The sequence below is a fragment of the Salmo salar genome, chromosome 24 (assembly GCF_965601325.2).
Source record: "Salmo salar chromosome 24, fSalSal1, whole genome shotgun sequence".
NCBI classification, from domain to species: domain Eukaryota; kingdom Metazoa; phylum Chordata; class Actinopteri; order Salmoniformes; family Salmonidae; genus Salmo; species Salmo salar.
In genome coordinates, this window is record NC_138314.1 from 3,685,688 (window position 1) to 3,706,145 (window position 20,458).

The 20,458-nt window shown below is 41.3% G+C and overlaps 1 protein-coding gene across 3 annotated transcripts in view; it reads left to right on the top strand.

Moving 5' to 3' along the window:
* Nucleotides 1-20,458, top strand: part of taok3a (TAO kinase 3a) — a 106,799-nt gene that overhangs the window by 2,678 nt on the left and 83,663 nt on the right. The window contains exon 1 of one of the 3 annotated variants that reach the window (XM_014170605.3): nucleotides 10,696-10,877. The exons of the other annotated variants lie outside the window; for them this stretch is intronic. The gene's annotated coding sequence lies outside the window, so the exon portion shown is untranslated. Of the gene's footprint in view, nucleotides 1-10,695; nucleotides 10,878-20,458 lie in introns of those variants that run through there. 3 annotated transcript variants of the gene reach the window in all.

Genomic DNA, 20,458 nt, shown 5'->3' on the forward strand with positions numbered 1-20,458 from the left:
CATTATTCTTTGAAAAATTATTCAAGCTCTGTCAAGTTGGTTGTTAATCATAGCTAGAGAGCCATTTTCAAGTCTTGCCATAGATTTTCAAGCAGATTTTAAGTCAAATCTGTAACTAGGCCACTCAGGAACATTCAGTGTTGTCTTTGGTAAGCAACTGCAACTATATTTGTCCATGTATTTTAGGTTATTGTCTTGCTGAAATTTGTCTCCCAGTGTCTGTTGGAAAGCCACCTGAACCAGGTTTTCCTCCAGGATTTTGCCTGTGCTTAACTCTATTGTTTTTCTATTTATCCTAAAAAAAACTCCATAGTCCTTGCCGATGAGAAGCATTACTCATAACATGATGCAGCCATGCTTGAGAATATGAAGAGTGGTACTCAGTGATGTGTTGTTGGATTTGCCCCAAACAATGCTTTGTATTCAGGACACAAAGTAAATTTCTTTGCCACATTATTTGCAGTTTTACTTTAGTGCCTTATTGAAAACAGTATGCATGTTTTTTAATATTTTTATTCATTACAGGCTTCTTTCTTTTCATAATGTCATTTAGGTTAGTATTTGGGATGCACAATATAGCGGTTGAACATATCGGAATCGGCCGATGTCTGTCTAGTTTAAAGCCGATATGCAAAACCGATGTCAAAGCTGATGTGCATACCTATATAACGGAGGTACATGACTAATGACGCCGACGTAAAATGTTGTGCAACACAGCATTCCTAACCTAGCCCACAGTCTGCTGTGTGGATCGAGCAGTCAACAAGTCGAGCAGTCATTTGAAAGAGTAAGAAAATTTCAGCGAGACAACTCAAAGGCGAAATCCATTAAAGCCACGATAATGGAATTCATTGCCCTTGACAATCAACCGTTCTCTGTCGTGGGTGATGTTGGCTTTCGCCGACTGGTTGAGCACCGGTACATACTACCAAGTGCGCTATTTTTCAGATGTTGCCCTACCGGAGTTACAGTAATTGCGTCACTGCTTTTAGCTTCACGACATACTGTCATATTATGGAACGCCGTTTGGGTCTGTGCATGTCAAAAAAGATACAGTAGCGCTGTCAGAAAAGTCTGCAAACACCGGCCACGAATGATGTGTTTACCGATTGGTCGACCGATTGTGATTTTTTTTTTTATGACAATTACAACAATACTGAATGAACACTTATTTTAACTTAATATAATACATAAATAAAATCAATTTAGCCTCAAATAAATAATGAAACATGTTCAATTTGGTTTAAATAATGCAAAAACAAAGTGTTGGTGAAGAAAGTAAAAGTGCAGTATGTCGCATGTAAGAAAGCTAACGTTTAAGTGCCTTGCTCAGAACATAGGAACATATGAAAGCTGGTGGTTCCTTTTAACATGAGTCTTCAATATTCCCAGGTAAGAAGTTTTAGGTTGTAGTTATTATAGGAATTTTAGGACTATTTCTCTCTATACGATTTGTATTTCATATACCTTTGACTATTGGATGTTCTTATAGGCACTTTAGTATTGCCAGTGTAACAGTATAGCTTCCGTCCCTCTCCTTGCTTCTACCTGGGCTCGAACCAGGAACACATCGACAACAGCCACCCTCGAAGCATCGTTACCCATGTAGAGCAAGGGGAACAACTACTCCAAGTCTCAGAGCGAGTGACGTTTGAAACGCTATTAGCGCGCACCCGCTAACTAGCTAGCCATTTCACATTGGTTACACCAGCCTAATCTTGGGAGTTGATAGGCTTGAAGTCATAAACAGCGCAATGCATTGCGAAGAGCTGCTGGCAAAACGCATGAAAGTGCTGTTTGAATGAATGCTTACGAGCCTGCTTGTGCCTACCACCGCTCAGTCAGACTGCTCTATCAAATCATAGACTTAATTATAATATAATAAACACACAGAAATACAAGCCTTAGGTCATTAATATGGTCGAATCCGGAAACTATCATCTCGAAAACAAAACGTTTTTTTTCTTTCAGTGAAATACGGAACCGGTTCGTATTTTATCTAGCGGGTGGCATCCCTAAGTCTAAATATTCCTGTTACATTGCACAACCTTCAATGTTATGTCATAATTACGTAAAATTCTGGCAAATTAGTTCGCAACGAGCCAGGCAATGAACGCAAGAGCAGTGACACAATTTCATGTTAGCAGGCAATATTACCTAAATATGCAGGTTTAAAAATATATGTATTGTGTATTGATTTTAAAGAAAGGCATTGATGTTTATGGTTAGGTACATGGTGCAACGACAGTGCTTTTTTCGCAAATGTGCTTGTTAAATCATCACCCGTTTCTCGAAGTAGGCTGTGATTCGATGAGAAATTAACAGGCACCGCATCGATTATATGCAACGCAGGACACGTTAAACTAGTAATATCATCAACCATGTGTAGTTAACTCGTGATTATGTTAAGATTGATCGTTTTTTTATAAGATAAGTTTAATGCTAGCTAGCAACTTACCTTGGCTTCTTGCTGCCCTCGCGTAACAGGTAGTCAGCCTGCCATGTAGGCTCCTCGTGGAGTGCAATGTAAGGCAGGTGGTTAGAGCATTGGACTAGTAACCAGAAGGTTGCAAAAACGAATCCCCCCTGAACAAGGCAGTTAACCCCCGTTCCTAGGCCGTCATTGAAAATAAGAATGTGTTCTTAATCTGACTTGCCTAGTTATATAAAGGTGTGTTAAAAAATAATTTAAACAAAGAAAAAAAAATCGGCAAATCGGTGGCCAAAAATACCGATTGTTATGAAAACTTGAAATCGCCCCTAATTAATAGGCCATTACGATTAATCGGTCGACCTCTATTTACAATACTGCGTTGGTAATAAAGCATGATTTGTTCGACCGCAACTTCTGGGGTAGCTAGTTTTAGCTTAGTACCTAGCTAGCACCAATACAACCATCCTGAAAACAATGACCAGTAGAAACTGCAGTCATTTTCATTACTCTTACCAATGATTTAGGAATCTTTGTGAGTAAGTATTAGCTTGGTTGCCACTTGGTGTTCGCCTATTGAAATTGAACTTCAGTTAATGAAAATAAATAGCTAGCCAGCTACTTAACCCTGTTGCCCAGAGCTAACGTTATAAGCAGCCAGCTAGCTTCATCTGGCTAGTGAGGCTCGACCGGACCGGGTTATGTGTTGTGAAGCTAGCCACAATAAGGATTAGGCACAATAGTGGAAATTTGTGGTTTGCCTTCAAAATAAAATAACGTCATTGACAGTGATGCGAATACAACTGTATTTTGAAGGCTAACCGCAAAGTCCACTGTTGTGGCTAATCCTTATTGTGGCTAGCTTCACATAGATGGGTCTGACCACCATTAATCAAATAAGAACTGTCTTTATAAATAAGGGTTATTTTAGATGATGACACCTAGCTATATAGTTAGCTAGCTAACTATAGCTGCTGAAGCAGATTGTCGTTTTGCTATGTTTTTGGGAAAGAACATTGTTTGCATCCATGAGCTAGCTTTTTTTTATGACAGCACTGTAGGTGCGCGAGACAACATTACCAGCATCATAGCATACATATCGATGAATCGTTGTGACATATGAAATACGAGTGATTGTGTAATAACTACGTAAAAAATTCAAGAACGTGTTTATTATGTAACGTGCAGTGATATTCAGGTCCTGATTGGTCAACAAGTGTTAATTGACACGCAAAGACCCAAACAGCGTTCCATAGAAGTCCTGGTTGAGAATGAAACGGCACAGCAAGTAAGTGAAAGAAATAGGTTTTGATTATGTTTTACTGGTATTGCGGACATAAGTAAATGCCAACAAAATAACTTTTTGTGTGTGTAACCTCTTATTTAACTAGGCAAGTCAGTTAAGAACAAATTCTTATTTACAATGATGGCCTAACCCGGACGAAGCTGGGCCAATTGTGTGCCGCCCTATGGGACTCCCAATCACGGCAGGATGTGATACAGCCTGGATTCGAACCAGGGACTGTAGTGACGGCTCTTGCACTGAGATGCAGTGCCTTAGACCGCTGCGTCCGTGTGTGTGTGTTTTAACTATTTAACTGTACTAGAATGCTTAAAAGGTTAAAAAAAAAAAAAAGTTCATATCTGTATCAGTTTTTTTTTTTTTTTTTTGCAAGGAAAATATTGGATATCGGTATCGGCCAAAAATGTCATATCGGTGCATTACTAGTTAGTGTTGTAACTACAATGTTGTTGATCCAGCCTCAGTTTTCTATCACAGCCATTGAACTCTGTAACTGTTTAAAGTCACCATTGGCCTCTTGGTGAAATCCCTGAGTCGTTTCCTTCCTCTCTGGCAACTGGGTTAAGAAGAACGCCTGTATCTTTGTAGTGACTGGGTGTATTGATACACCGTCCAGATTATAATTAATAACTTCAAAATGGTCAAAGGGATATTCAATGTGTTTTTTATTTTTACCCATCTACCAATAGGTGCCCTTCTTTGTGAGGCATTGCAAAACCTGGTCTTTGTGGTTGAATCTGTGTTTGAAATTCACTGCTCGACTGAGGGACCTTACAATTATCTGTATGTGTGGGGTACAGAGATGAGGTAGTCATTCAAAAATCATGTTAGCCACTATTATTACACACAGTGAGTCCATGCAACTTATTATGTGACTTGTTAAGCACATTTTTACTCATGAACGTATTTAGGCTTGGCATAACAAAGGGGTTGAATACTTATTTACTCAAGACATTTCAGCTTTTCATTTTTAAGTAATTTGTAAACAATTCCACTTTGACATTATGGTGTGTAGGCCAGTGACACAAAATCTCAATTTAATACATTTTAAATTCAGGCTGTAACACAACACAACGTGGAACAAGTCAAGGGGTATGAATACTTTCTGAGCTCACTGTAGTGTGTACCAGTCATGAGTATGGACACCTACTCATTCAAGGGTTTATCTTTATTTTAACAAATTTCAATCATTGTAGTATAATAGTGAATACATCATAACTTTTAAATAACACACATGGAATCATGTAGTAACCAAAAAAGTGTTAAATAAATGAAAATATATTTGAGATTCTTCAAAGTAGCCACCCTTTGCCTTGTTGACAGCTTTGCTCACTCTTGGCATTCTCTCAACCAGCTTCACCTGGAATGCTTTTCCAACAGTCTTGAAGGAGTTCCCATATGTGACCGACCAGCTGAAATCGGTCTTATGTTGCAACATTTGAAATTGTGTTTTTTACATTGAATAAAATTAGAGACTTAGAGCTACCAAATGGTTTATCATATATTACAGTTAAGGAACAATGGGAAAGTAATTTTGCTTTTAAACTTGTAAACTCACTTTTGAGAAAATGGCCTTTTGAATCTTTTGGTACTACTACTGGAGAGCCCTTCTTTGTCTACAGCCATTCAACATCGTTCTCACCCTCTTAAGCTTTAGCCCCACCCATCTCTTTAAGGGTTGATCCGAGCGTTCAGTACTAACAGAAGTCAAGCACCCAAGCTAACTTGCTAGCTACTTCCAGACACATATTGACAAAAGTTCACTGAACATTACTCGTCCTAGCAGAGCTGGTTAGGCTGTTATATTATCCAGAGCGTTGGTGACTGCAACTGTGCTGTCAGATTGTCTGTTTGTATATTCGAAATGTGTGGCTCTCGGAGCGTGCAGAGCGCACACCGGACGCTCTGGCCGATGAGTAGGGTTGATCCGAACTTTCTGACCTCACAACGGCAGTCAAGCGCTCAAGCTAACTGGCTGACATTGGCTAGCTTGCTAGCTACTTACAGACATATAAAGAGAGAACTCCCCACGCTGACCATTTTACTCGCGCTAGCAGAGCTGGTTAGGCTGTTATGTTATCCAGAGTGTTGGTGACTGTGCTGCTGGCAACAATTTAATTATGTTTTTTTGCCGACGTTTACTGACACCGGCTATATTCAACGGGTGTTGAGCGTTCATAAAATTAACAGTTATTCTGCGCTCAGGCACACTCGGAGTGCTCTGATGTCAGAGTAGATGGCCAGACTGAATTTAGGAATGCACCCGAAATGGTTACTTGCATAGTGGAGTCATTTAAGACTAGCTAGCTAGGAAAACAATGAACCATAATCACAACAAATGACGTTACCAACCTGCATGAACCTGTTTATGTCGGATATGTCGGATATGTCCATGCTAACTAGCTAACATTAGGCTATAGCTAGCTAAGCAAATGGCTCTTTCTGTCAAAATTAGAATTGTGTAATATCTGAAAATGTAGCTAGCTAGACTGTTTTACCCGTATACATAATTCATGGATGGACGTGTCTCCTGTTGGATGCCATGGTTGCCCTTAGTTTGAAGATGTAATCTGGAGACAGGTGTTTTCTCCGTCTCCTTAGCTATCATACTCGAATTCCACAGATTTTCAAAACTTGGTCCTCCAGAAAGTGGAAAGCAAAATTTATGCAGTTTGAATACATGATACATAAAACAAAAAAAAGCTGCGTTAGACAGAATTACCTAGACATACTGACAAGCTCAAATAGTCAGAAGTGTGCTATATGGCAGACTGATCTCCCAGCATGTCGAGCCCACTCATGATCTCTGCCAATCATGGCTAACTGGAAGGTTGGTGTCTTTTTTATGTGGCTAAACCAACTAGGCTCGTAATACATTTTCTTGCCTTTTTCTGCCCAATTTTGTGCTATCCAATTGGTAGTTACAGTCCTGTCCCATCGCTGCAACTCCCGTACGGACTTGGGAGAGGCGACGGTTGAGAGCCGTGCATCCTTCGAAACAACCCAGCCAAGCCACACTGCTTCTTGACACAACGGCTGCTTAACCTGGAAGCCAGCCGCACCAATGTGTTGGAGGAAACACTGTACACCTGGCGACCATGTCAATGTGCCCGGCCAGCCTTAGGACTCGCTAGTGCGCGATTGGACAGGAACATCCTTGCCGGCCAAATCCTCCCATAACCCGGATGACGCTGGGCCAATTGTGCACTGCCCCATGGGTCTCCCGGTCGTGTGAAGTAGTGACCCGCGACATATGCATAGTTTCCTGAAACGGGTCACATGCTGAGCACTTGTTGGTGTCTTTTCCTTCCTCTGCGGTCCAACTCATCCCAAACAATCTCAATTAGGTTGAGGTTGGGTGATGGTCGAGGTCAGTCTGATGCAGCACTCCATCACTCTCCTTCTTGGTCAAATAGCCCTTACACAGCCTGGAGGTTTGTTGGTTCATTGTCCTGTTGAAAAACAAATGATAGTCTCACTAAGCCCAAAGCAGATGGGATGGCGTATCGCTGCAGAATGTTGTGGTAGCCATCCTGGTTAAGTGTGCCTTGAATTATAAATAAATCACTGACGGTGTCACCAGCAAAGCACCATCACAGCTCCTCCTCCATGCTTCACAGTGGGAACCACACGTGGAGACCATCTGTTCACCTACTCTGCTTCCACGAAGTCATGGCAGTTGGAACCAAAATCTCAAATTTGGACCAAAGGACAAGTTTCCACCGGTCTGATTGGCTCACGCATTAAGAAGGAATTAAATTAACTTTTAACAAGGCACACCTGTTAATTGAAATGCATTCCATGTGAATACCTCGTGAAGCTGTATGAGAATGCCAAGCTGGCAAAGGGTAGCTACTTTGAAGAATCTCAAATATGAAATATATTTTGATTTGTTTTACACTCCTTTTGGTTACTACATGATTCCATATGTGTTATTTCATAGTTTTGTCTTCACTATTATTTTACAATGTATAAAATAGTAAAAAATAACGAAAAACCCTTGAATGAGTAGGTGTGTCCAAACTTTTGACTGGTACTGTATGTCTTGTGAGTGTGCATAGTCAGTGTAAACATTTAATTATCTTGCACTGACTAACTATTCAGCAGTTTTATGGCTTGGGATAGAAGCTGTGTCAGAGGCTGTTGGTCCAAGAGCCAATGCTCCGGTACCGTTTGCCTGACGGTAGCAGAGTGAACAGTATATGGCTTTGGTGGCTGAAGTCTTTGACAATTTCCTCTGACACTGCCTGATATAACTGCCTGATATAGAGGTCCTGGATGGCAGGGAGCTGTCCCCGTCATGTACCGGGCCGTCCGCACTGCCATCTGTAGCGGTTGAAGGCGGTGCATTTGCCATACTAAGCGGTGATGCAGCCAGTCAAGATGCTCTCGATGGTGCAGCTGTAGAACTTTCTTCCATTCACCGCCCCCTTTCATCTGAACACTGTTAGTTTAGCTTGTCTGTTGAATATTCCGATGTGACATCCTCTCTACCTCCCCAAATGGCTCCGTATGTAGTGCACAACTTTTGACAAAGGCCCATAGTGCACTACATAGGGAATAGTGTGCCATTTGGGACGCACTCCCTGTCACTGACATATTGTGTATCCATGATCTTTTGGCTTGTTCAATGGTTGTGCTTTGGTTGTGAGTATGTGTGCATTACATACAAGTGGCTGTCAGAGAGAGGGAGAGAAAGAGACTGATCTTGTCTCAAATGGCACCCTATTCCCTTTATAGTGCACTACTTTCTTGACCAATGCCCAAATGGAATTGGGTGCCATTTGGGACAATGGCAGGCCCAGGCTCCAGGTCTCTCTCCCAGAAAGGCAGACCCTATTTCAGGGGGAGGTTTATACACTGGCAACAAAAATAAAATACAAAAAAACGTATTTACAAGTATTGCTCTGAGACTTGAAATTGAGCTCAGGTGCATCCCGTTTCCATTGATCATCCTTGAGATGGTTCTACAAATTGATTGGAGTTCACCTGTGGTAAATTCAATTCATTGGACATGATTTGGAAAGGCACACACCTGTCTATATAAGGTCCCACAGTTGACCGTGCATGTCAGACCAAAAACCAAGCCAAGAGGTTGAGACAGGATTGTGTCGAGGCACAGATCTGGCAAAGGGTAACAAAATATTTCTGCAGCATTGAAGGTCCCCAAGAACACAGTGACCTCCATTGTTTAATGGAAGAAATTTGGAACCACCAAGACTCACCAACCACAAAGACAATCTTCCCTTTCAAGACGATTCAATACATATCTAGGTACGTGGGCTCCAATACGGTGCAGGAACGATCCGTTTTAGTTTGAAACAATTCGATGCGATACTGTTTGATTAGAGGACCGAATCGATGTGATGTGCTAACATTTGTTCCGTTACAAATAAAAACCTGCTGCTGATGGAGCTCATGAGCTGAATGGGCAATACAAAATATTTAAGTGCCTTTTGAATGGATTAATTTAATTTTTTTACATTTTTATTTCACCTTTATTTAACCAGGTAGGCAAGTTGAGAACAAGTTCTCATAACTGCGACCTGGCCAAGATAAAGCAAAGCGGTTCGACACATACAACAACACAGAGTTACACATGGAGTAAAACAAACATACAGTCAATAATACAGTAGAAAAATAAGTCTATATACAATGTGAGCAAATGAGGTGAGATAAGGGAGGTAAAGGCAATAAATAGGCCATGGTGGCGAAGTAAATACAACATAGCAATTAAAACACTGGAATGGTAGATTTGACAGATGAGTGTGCAAAGTAGAAATACTGGGGCGCAAAGGAGCTAAATAAATAAATACAGTAGGGGAAGAGGTAGTTGTTTGGCCTATTTATAGATGGGCTATGTACAGGTGCAGTGATCTGTGAGCTGCTCTGACAGCTGGTGCTTAGCTAGTGAGGGAGATAAGTGTTTCCAGTTTCAAAGATTTTTGTAGTTCTTAAATAATTAAAGAGTAATATGTACATGTAGGTAGAGTTATTAAAGTGACTATGCATAGATAGATAATAAAGACTAGTAGCAGCAGTGTAAACGGGGGGGGGGGGGTGTAAATAGTCTGGGTACCCATTTGATTAGATGTTCAGGAGTCGAATGGCTTGTGCATTGGTTTGAGTGTGTTAAGAACTGCAATGCTGCTGGGTTTTTCATGCGCAACAGTTTCCCGTGTGTATCAAGAAGGGTCCACCATCCAAAGGACATCCAGCCAACTTGACACAACTGTGGGACGCAATGGAGTCAACATGGGCCAGCATCCCTGTGGAATGCTTTCGACACCTTGTAGAGTCCATGCCCTGACAAATTGAGGCTGTTCTGAGGGCAACTCAATATTAGGAAGTTATTCCTAATGTTTTGTACACTGTATGTAGTCACCTGAGCTGTCAGGGAGGCAGGCAAGTGGGCATCTACCACCCCACTAACAGATTAGGGGGGGGGCGCAATGTAGCCTATGCTTTTTTTCTCCCCATACTTTTGATCCAAAATCACCATCACCCACTTATCTTTTTTCCAGATTTAAAGGAGTTACAACTGGTAATGTATCAATATTTATCTTAAATGTGTGATGACATATCCAATTAATATATAGCACAACTTTGGATTCCACCCCATCTCAAAATCGAATGGTTTTTACCATTTGAAAGTTCAGTGGTTCTCCTCATTGATGCCAATTTTGTTGCTAGATTTAGCAACTTTTCAGACTACACTGGCAACTTATTTTTCAAACGGCACCTAGAAACAAATTTAGCTACTTCAAACTTTTGAAAAGTGACTCAAAAGCTAAAATGCACTCATTTTCCCTCTAAATGACACAAACGCGATTTTCTCTGTAACACACTCAGTCACAACTCACGTGCCTGGCTGCAAAAGTGCATTGTGAGTGACGTCAGCGGCAGGCGCTCAGCTCGTGCACAGCCAGCACCAATTTCAGCAAATTTGCAACTCATTGTTGGCTGACTGCAGAAGCAGTAGTACGGGTTCAACCAGCCAAACCCAATGAATATAGATGGTCACAAATGTTTGATCTTGAACAGAACTTACAACATCAATCAACATGCCTCAATCAAAAATGTGCAGAAAAGAGCGGGAGTCTGTACCTGAACAAATGTCAAATCATATTGTTTGCCGAGATGGTAAGTCAATTTGAGTAACGTTATTGTGTATTCTACGTAATGACGCCATTTTACGTTATCACGCAATGCCATGACAACGTCATTTAGCAACTAATCAACCTGCCTCTAGCAACTTACCCTGAAAATGTGTTGGCAACCCTGGTTCTCTTTCTGCTTTGACAATGCAGTGCCACTCGCAAAAGTGAGTGCTGTCCTTGTTACATATATATCCAAGTTGTATATCTAAAAATGACCATGCAAAACAACCAAATATATTGCTGATGGTGAACCTCAATAATTGTAAATAAAATCAAATGTAAGCCCCGATCAGTAGAAAGGCTATAGCCAGATGATAGTTGTCTCCCTTAGGCTACTTCTGTTATTGTAAAACAACATTTTCAACTGCGCATTTTATGACGATCAACTAATAAAGCATTCATTATATTGCACAAGCACTTGAATCCTGAAGGTGCCACACAGATTTGCAAGATTAGGAATAGGCCGCCTACCTCTCGTTTAACAGTATGCAGTTTTACTAGGGGTCTTTCGGTATGCAAAATGACTTGTAGGGCAGGGTGGTGTACCGTATTTTACTATATACATGCATGTTTGGGTTTTTACTTTACCTTTATAACGGTATTTCAATGTTTGGTTTGTTAAATGTGATACGCAACTCGTGTACGTGTAATATCCGTTATTATAGTTTACTCTGTTTGTTGTCTTTCTCCCTCTCCTGCTGCATGCCAGTTCCCACACCAAGCCCTGGTCCCTGTCACTCAAGGAGAGAGTAGTTGCTCGACCACGGAGTCACGTTCACTTCCTTGCTGTTCACTCTGCAGTCTGCATGGTCAGATAGATGCAACAAGATGTTGGTTACATGCTGCTTTCCACAAGCATTCTATAATTACACTATTAGTTTATGTATCTTACGGTCTGCAAGCTACCGTCTGCTAGTTTGTATTTACTTCGCAAATTGTGGCTAAAATAAATCATGTTAACCCCCTAATGCTAATTGCTAGCTAGCTTGCTAAACGTAGCTATCTGATACAGTATGGTACCAGTGCTATTGTAGACCTAGATAAGCACGTTGTTTGTGCAATGGTATCTTCTAAATCAGAGAGGAGGCTAAGCAAGAATATGTTAGCTAGTTACACGAGGAAAGAAAACATGTCACGTAACATCTAATTAGGGTCACCTGGGCACACTGTTCAACATTTTGGTTCCTACACTGTCAATAATTCCTCCCTGGCTTATTCATTCGTCGTCATGCCAAACAACAATGTATTCAAGATGCTGCCCACTATTCCAAATATATATTTAGAGTAATCATTATATTTCCATGATTCCAAAAGTTCACCAATTTACTAGGCCTAGATTTTTTTTTTCTTCCCCATATCATGCAGCCCTGAATTATTTTGGTTTAAAGTTGGATTGAACAATCATAATGGAGAAAGCCCCATTTGAAATCACTTATAATGTATGTGTTGCAACCATAGGGTCATGAACTACTCATAAAGCGTATGTAGAACTTTTGTTATTCAAAAACATATCGTTAACAATTAGAAAAATATAAGATATTTTGGCCATATCGCCCAGCCCTAGATCAATGACTGTCAACGCAGTTACATGCTTAGTTTGACCCTGAAGGAGTTGTTTTTTCCCGGAAGGTAGTAAGAATATAATTTACTGCAAATAACAAGGGCCAGTACAATACCAGTATTGCAATACTCGTTAGTATCGTGGCAAGGTAAGAAAATATGAAGCGGATTTAACTTAATTAGGAAAACAGCCGTAATGTTGCAAACAAACATCATTATGTTGTCATCCAGAGTCACATTTATTTATTTTCCAAGCTATAGCACAATATTTGACATACAGTAAAAAATCCCTGTCTTAGGTCAGTTAGGATCACCACTTTATTTTAAGAATGTGAAATGTCAGAATAATAGTAGAGAGAATTATTTTTTTCATCACATTCCCAGTGGGTCAGAAGTTTATATACACTCAATTAGTATTTGGGAGCATTGCCTTTAAATTGTTTAACGTGGGTGAAACGTTTCAGGTAGTCTTCCACAAGCTTCCCACAATAAGTTGGGTGAATTTTGGCCCATTCCTCCTGACAGAGCTGGTGTAACTGAGTCAGGTTTGTAGGCCTCCTTGCTCGCACACGCTTTTTCAGTTCTGCCCACACATTTTCTATGGGATTGAGGTCAGGGCTTTGATGGCCACTCCAATACCTTGACTTTGTTGTCCTTAAGCCATTTTGCCACAACTTTGGAAGTATGCTTGGGGTCATTGTCCATTTGGAAGACCCATTTGCAACCAAGTTTTAACTTCCTGACTGATGTCTTGAGATGTTGCTTCAATATATCCACATGATTTTCATTCCTCATCATGCCATCTATTTTGTGAAGTGCACCAGTCCCTCCTGCAGCAAGCACCCCCACAACATGATGCTGCCACCCCCGTGCTTCACGGTTGGGATTGTGTTCTTTGGCTTGCAAGCCTCCGGCTTCTTCCTCCAAACATAACCATGGTCATTATGGCCAAACAGTTATATTTCTGTTTCATCAGACCAGAGGACATTTCTCCAAAAAGTACCATCTTTGTCCCCATGTGCAGTTGCAAACCGTAGTCTGGCTTTTTTATGGTGGTTTTGGAGCAGTGGCTTCTTCCTTGCTGAGCGGCCTTTCAGGTAATGTCGATATAGGACTCGTTTTACTGTGGATATAGATACTTTTGTACCTGTTTCCTCCAGCATCTTCACAAGGTCCTTTGCTGTTGTTCTGGGATTGATTTGCACTTTTCGCACCAAAGTACATTCATCTCTAGGAGACGGAATGTGTCTCCTTCTTGAGCGGTATGACGGCTGCGTGGTCCCATGGTGTTTATACTTGCGTGCTATTGTTTGTACAGATGAATGTGGTACCTTCAGGCGTTTGGAAATTGCTCCCAAGGACGAACCAGACTTGTGGAGGTCTACAATATATTTTTTTTCTGAGGTCTTGGCTGATTTCTTTTGATTTTCCCATGATGTCAAGCAAAGAGGCACTGAGTTTGAAGGTAGGCCTTGAAATACATCCACAGGTACACCTCCAATTGACTCAAATTATGTCAATTAGCCTATCAGAAGCTTCTGAAGCCATGTCATCATTTTCTGGAATTTTCCAAGCTGTTTAAAGGCACAGTCAACTTAGTGTATGTAAACTTCTGACCCACTGGAATTGTGATACAGTGAATTATAAGTGAAATAATCTGTCTGTAAACAATTGTTGGAAAAAGTACTTGTGTCATGCACAAAGTAGATGTCCTAACCGACTTGCCAAAACTATAGTTTGTTAACAAGAAATTTGTGGAGTGGTTGAAAAACGAGTTTTAATGACTCCAACCTAAGTGTAACTTCCGACTTCAAGTGATATATTTTCATCACTATTATTTTCTGTAATTTATTATACTGTGTTTATGTTTAGCGCCATCGTGCTTATCCGTGTTAGACGACGGCTGATGGAATGCCCCTATACACATTTATTAACAGTGAGAAGCACACATTTTGATAAATGAGACCCAGTATGTGCAATGCAATATAACTGGCATAGGCCTGCCTCCCTTCCCCCATGCTTATAAACTGACGTCCTGTGTACTTCCTGTGTAAAGGGCACTGTATGCCTCCCTGAGTTGGTGGCAGGGACAACCTGTTGCGAGTGAGTCCCTGCTAGTGCATTGCATTCACATTTCCTCCTCCCCCTCTTCTGCTGCTGCGCAACACAACTCCCTCATGCGTCTCAGCTGAAAGCCTTGAACTTGTTTCTCTTCTTTCCTTCTCCTCCTCCTCCCCCCTGCCATGTGAGAGAAGCCTTACTTTTGTAAAATATATATTAATAAGGGGATGGTTTTCGAGAGAGAGAATTGTCAGTTATGTGTGTGTATACAGTGCCTTCGGAAAGTATTCAGACCCCTTTTTCCACATTTTGTTATGTTACAGCCTTATTGTAAAATTGATTACATTAAGAAAAATAAACAATCTACACACAATACCACATAATGACAAAGCAAAAACAGTTTAGACTTTTTTGCTAATTTATAAAAATTAAAAACCAAAAATATCACATTTACATAAGTATTCAGACCCTTTACTCAGTACTTTGTTGAAGCACCTTTGGCAGTGATTACAGCATCGAGTCTTCTTGGGTATTACGCTACAAGCTTGACACACCTGTGTTTGGGTAGTTTCTCCCATTCTTCTCTGCAGATCCTCTCAAGTGCTGTTATGTTGGATGGGGAGCGTTGCTGCAGAGCTGTTTTCAGGTCTCTCCAGAGATGTTCGATCGGGTTCAAGTCCGGGCCCTGGCTGGACCACTCAAGGACATTCAGAGACTTGTCCCGAAAACACTCCTGCATTATCTTGGCTCTGTGCTTAGGGTCGTTGTCCTGTTGGAAGGTGAACCTTCGCCCCAGTCTGAGGTCCTGAGTGCTCTGGAGCAGGCTTTCATCAAGGATCTCTCTGTACTTTGCTCTGTTCATCTTTCCCTCGATCTTGACTCTTCTCCCAGTCCCTGCCGCTGAAAAACATCCCCATAGCATGATGCTGCCACCACCGTGCTTCACTGTAGGGATGGTGCCACGTTACCTCCAGACTTGACCCTTGACATTAAGGCCAAAGAGTTCAATCTTGGTTTCATCAGACCAGAGAACCTTGTTTCTCATGTTCTGAGTCTTTAGGTGACTTGGCAAACTCCAAGTGGGCTGTCATATGCCTTTTACTGAGGAGTGGCTTCTGTCCTGCCACTCTACCATAAAGGCCTGATTGGTGGAGTGCTGCAGATATGGTTTTCCTTCTGGAAGGTTCTTCCACCGCCATAGAGGAACTGTAGAGCTCTATCAGAGTGACCATCGGGTTCTTGGTAACCTCCCTGACCAAGGCTCTTCTCCCCGATTGCTCAGTTTGGCCTGGCAGCCAGCTCTTGATGGTTCCAAACTTCTTTCATTTAGGAATGATGGAGGCCACTGTGTTCTTGGGGACTTTCAATGCTGCATAATTTTTTTTGTACCCTTCCCCAGATCTGTGCCTCGACACAATCCTGTCTTGAAGCGCTACGGACAGTTTCTTCGACCTCATGCCTTGGCTTTTGCTCTGACATGCACTGTCAACTGTGGGACCTTGTTTAGACAGGTGTGTGCCTTTCCAAATCATGTCCAATCAATTGAATATACCACAGGTGGACTCCAAGTTGTAGAAACATCTCAAGGATGATCAAGGGAAACAGGATGCACTTAAGCTCAATTTCGAGTCTCATAGCAAAGGGTCTTAATACTTATGTAAATAAGGTAATTCTGTTTATATTTAATAAATTAGCAACAATTTCTAAAAACCTGTTTTGCTTTGTCATTATGAGGTATTGTGTGTAGATTGCTGAGGATTTTTGTATTTATTTAATCCATTTTAGAATAAGGCTGTAACGTAACAAAATGTGGAAAAGGTCAAGGGGTCTGAATACTTTACGAAGGCACTGTGTGTGTGTGTGTGTGTATGAACACACTTTCTTATTTTACACTTTAATATTTTATGTGCTTTGCTACTGTCTTAGCATGTATGTATGTATGTATGTATGTATGTATGTATGTATGTGCTAAGACACAGTAGCAAAGCACATAAAATATTAAAGTGTTGCGCTGTCAAGCTTTATGTTCTGCACTGATCTGGGCTATCTCCCAAATGGCACCATATTTCCTTTATAGTGTACTACTGTTGACCAGGGCCCGTAGAGCTCTGGTCTAAAGTAGTGTACTATATAGGGAATAGAGTGCCATTTGGGATGCAGGTCGGGTTTAACTATAAGAATGCTTTCTCGGATGACTAGGAGAATTATGCTCCTCCACTCTTCTTATCCTTCTTTTTCCTTTCTTTTTTCCTTTCTTTTAACCCTTTAGACCTCTAGAATGCTGCTGTAGATTACTGAGAATTTAAGATAACTAATTTTCTCACACATTTCAAGCAGACATGGCTAAAAAAACAAATGACAATTACAAGTTAACTTTGTTTTAAAGAGCACAACCTCTTTTTTTAATGACACCATAATCATGGCAATAAGAATACCATAATTTTGCATTCCCTTGTGTAAAGACACTATCAAAAAATTATTAACAACAAACAAAAAACCCTAGAGTATTTAAATTGTAGTACATTTGACTAAGTTACTCAAGTAAAATATTATTTACATATTAAAATAATAAACCACAATGTGACCAGATAACAATATTCAGAAAGTATTTCAAAATCCACACAAAGTAGGCTATTTGATTGACAATGATTCTTACTTCTGTAAAAATGGAACCAAAAAAAATCTAAAATGTCTCAAGATTTAGTACAAAATGTAGAAATAGTAGCCTACTTTGACAAAAATTCAGTGAATGCAACACATTTTAGATGGTACATTTGGAGTTTCTGAATATTTCTCAAAGTATTAGATCTGTTCAGAGACCATTTTACTACACCATTTCCCTAATAATATTTGAAGGATAAATTCATATTTCACACTCACTTTTTAGTGTTTGCATTTCACCTAAAACATGTCATGGAACTTCTGGAAGCACGGCCCCGTCCTGCAAAGTGGCGCAGAACATGTATAGCACCCAAAGGAAGTTTCTACACCTCCCACTCTTTTCCCTGTGTCCACTCCGGATACACACCACACACCCTCTCTCTCTCCCTTCAAACTTCACCAGGGAGTGCCCTGCTTTCAAATGATGAGTAACAATTCGGTCCACACCCCCTGGTGGCACACTCTTGGCTCCCCACTTCCTTCCATTGTAGCCATCACAAAGTGAATGCACAAGCTGCATTTAGAAATGCCTTCAGGGAGCAGCACCTGCTGTTTCTGGGAAGGGGCCTTTGCAGGTTCCCCAACACAATATACACATTTACGATGACAATGTTGAGCCTCCCCCAAAACGCATATTTTCTCTATTTTCTGCCTGTGCGTCCAACATTGTAATAGTTCCTCAGTTGGTCAATATGGTCCCCATTTTTCTTATTGTAATCCGTTACAAGCTCTGGAACAGATTGACGTTTGTTCTGCCTGAACTTGGATACTGGCTTGAGGATGTCTTTCCCTGAGCTCTTTGTGGACAGAAAATACACATCTCTTTTGTCTCTCAAGTAACACGACCTTAAATTATCTGCAAACCATTTCACACTCTGACTTCTCTGGAGCTTGACCTCCATAATGGCCTTGGGGAAGTTATTTCGATTGGCCCTTAGTGTGACTCAATAATAGATGTTGACGTCAAGCAAGCCTCTCACCAGAGGAATGGAGGAAAAATAGTTGTCTGCGTAAAGCCGGTGGTGTGACAATAGGTAGCCTCTTATGAGCTCCGTTACAACGCTGTAGGCGAAGCTGAGCTCTTTTGCTTCATCCCCGCATGTACCTACTTAGCTGCTCAAAGCGGTTGTGTGGCATTTTGCTAGCTTATATGGAACCCTGAGGGCTGCATCAGTAGATCAGTAGTCGATGAGAGAGGGTAAGCGGTGGATGCACACGAGAATATTGATGCCTACGAAGCATTTCATCTCCTCTTCAAACGTGCCAAACCATGATGGGGAGGCATTGGATGTGGTGGCGGACAGGTTAGTGTTTAACACAATCTGAAGAAGAAAAAACGGACTCCTACCACTGTTTTAAAAACTACTCCAAAACCCCTGCCACTGTCACTTTAGGCCAAAGCTGTGTGGTACAAGGGTGAATGGTGGGACTTGGCAGAAGCACTTCATGGAAACCTAGGCTCCCCTCTGATGTGCTCTTCCTCCTCCACTTCCTGTGCTTTTTGCTCTCTCTTCCCCCTCTCACTCTCCTCTCTCTCCTCTTCCTCTCCCTCTTCACTCTCCTCTTCCTCTCTCCACCCCTCCCTGTGCCTCATCTCTAACTCCTCTTCTTCCCTGCCTTCTGCTGCTGAGCCCTGACTCTCCACATCACTTCCCTCAGTTTCACTGATCTAGGAGGAGAGAGTGGGAGGAACAAATAGGATACAATTGTGGTCCGGATCATAATCTCTCTTTCACTCACACACACTCTCTCCTTACCTTTCTTTTTCTCAGCCGTACACATACTATTTAATAATCAACACTTAGGGCAGTGTTTCCCAAACTCTGTCCTCGGAACCTCAAGGGGTGCACGTTTTGGTTTTTGCCCTAACACTACACTACAAAGCTTGATGATTATTTGAATCAGCTGTGTAGTGCTAGGGCAAAAACCAAAACATGCACCCTTTGGGGTCCCGAGGACAGAGTTTGGGAGACGGTGTCTTAAGTTGTTAGTTACAACACACCTCCTATTAAACACACTATAACACAATCATGTGGTACCCCAGGAAGAGTAGCTGATGCATTTGCAATAGCTAATGGTAATCCTAATCAACTAAATCATGATGCTATACAGCACTTTCATTCAACCAATCAATCATCGATGAAAATTATTTTATTAAGGCCTTAGTGGCCAGATTTGTTTCTCAGTTCATTGTGTGCACACAAAACGATGTTCATAGATTATAACCGTAAAGGCTATATATGGCACACACACTTCAAGACCCATGGTCAGATGACTTAGTTAGCTGGTTGGCTTTGTGGAGGGGAGTGAGATGATCATGTGACAGCGTCGAGACTGAAGCACAATATTGCCGCCTCCACTCAACTTGTTTTCTTGCCTGACAGACAACTACAGAGTTAGCTAATGTTAGCTGATTAGTTACAAAGCTGGGACAGTTTCCAAATAAATAGCATCAGTAGAAACAGGACAAAACCATCAACTTGTTAGCTGGCTATGTAAACAAATATCACTGCAACTCAATATCATTGGAGCTCCACTGCGCGGTCTTCTAACGTAACGCGACAGCTAAGCAAGCTGTCAAATACAGTGGCTTGCGAAAGTATTTGCCCCTCTTGGCATTTTTCATATTTTGTTGCCTTACAACCTGAAATTCAAATATTTTTTTGGTGGGGTTGTATCATTTGATACACAACATGCCTACCACTTTGAAGATGCAAAATATTTTTTATTGTGAAACAAACAAGACACACAAACAGAAAACTTGAGCGTGCATAACTATTCACCCCCCCCCCCCCCCAAACTCAATACTTTGTAGAGCCACCTTTTGCAGCAATTACAGCTGCAAGTCTCTTGGGGTATGTCTCTAAGCTTGGCACATCTAGCCACTGGGATTTTTGCCCATTCTTCAAGGCAAAACTGCTCCAGCTCCTTCAAGTCAGATGGGTTCCGCTGGTGTACAGCAATCTTTAAGTCATACCACAGATTCTCAATTGGATTGAGGTCTGGCCTTGGACTAGGCCATTCCAAGACATTTAAATGTTTCCCCTTAAACCACTCGAGTGTTGCTTTAGCAGTATGCTTAGGGTCATTGTCCTGCTGGAAGGTGAACTTCCATCCCAGTCCCGTGTGGCTCAGTTGGTAGAGCATGGTGTTTGCAACGCCAGGGTTGTGGGTTCGATTCCCACAGGGGACCGGTACGGAGAAAGAAATGTATGCATTCACTACTGTAAGTTGCTCTGGATAAGAGCGTCTGCTAAATGACTAAAATGTAAATGTAAATCT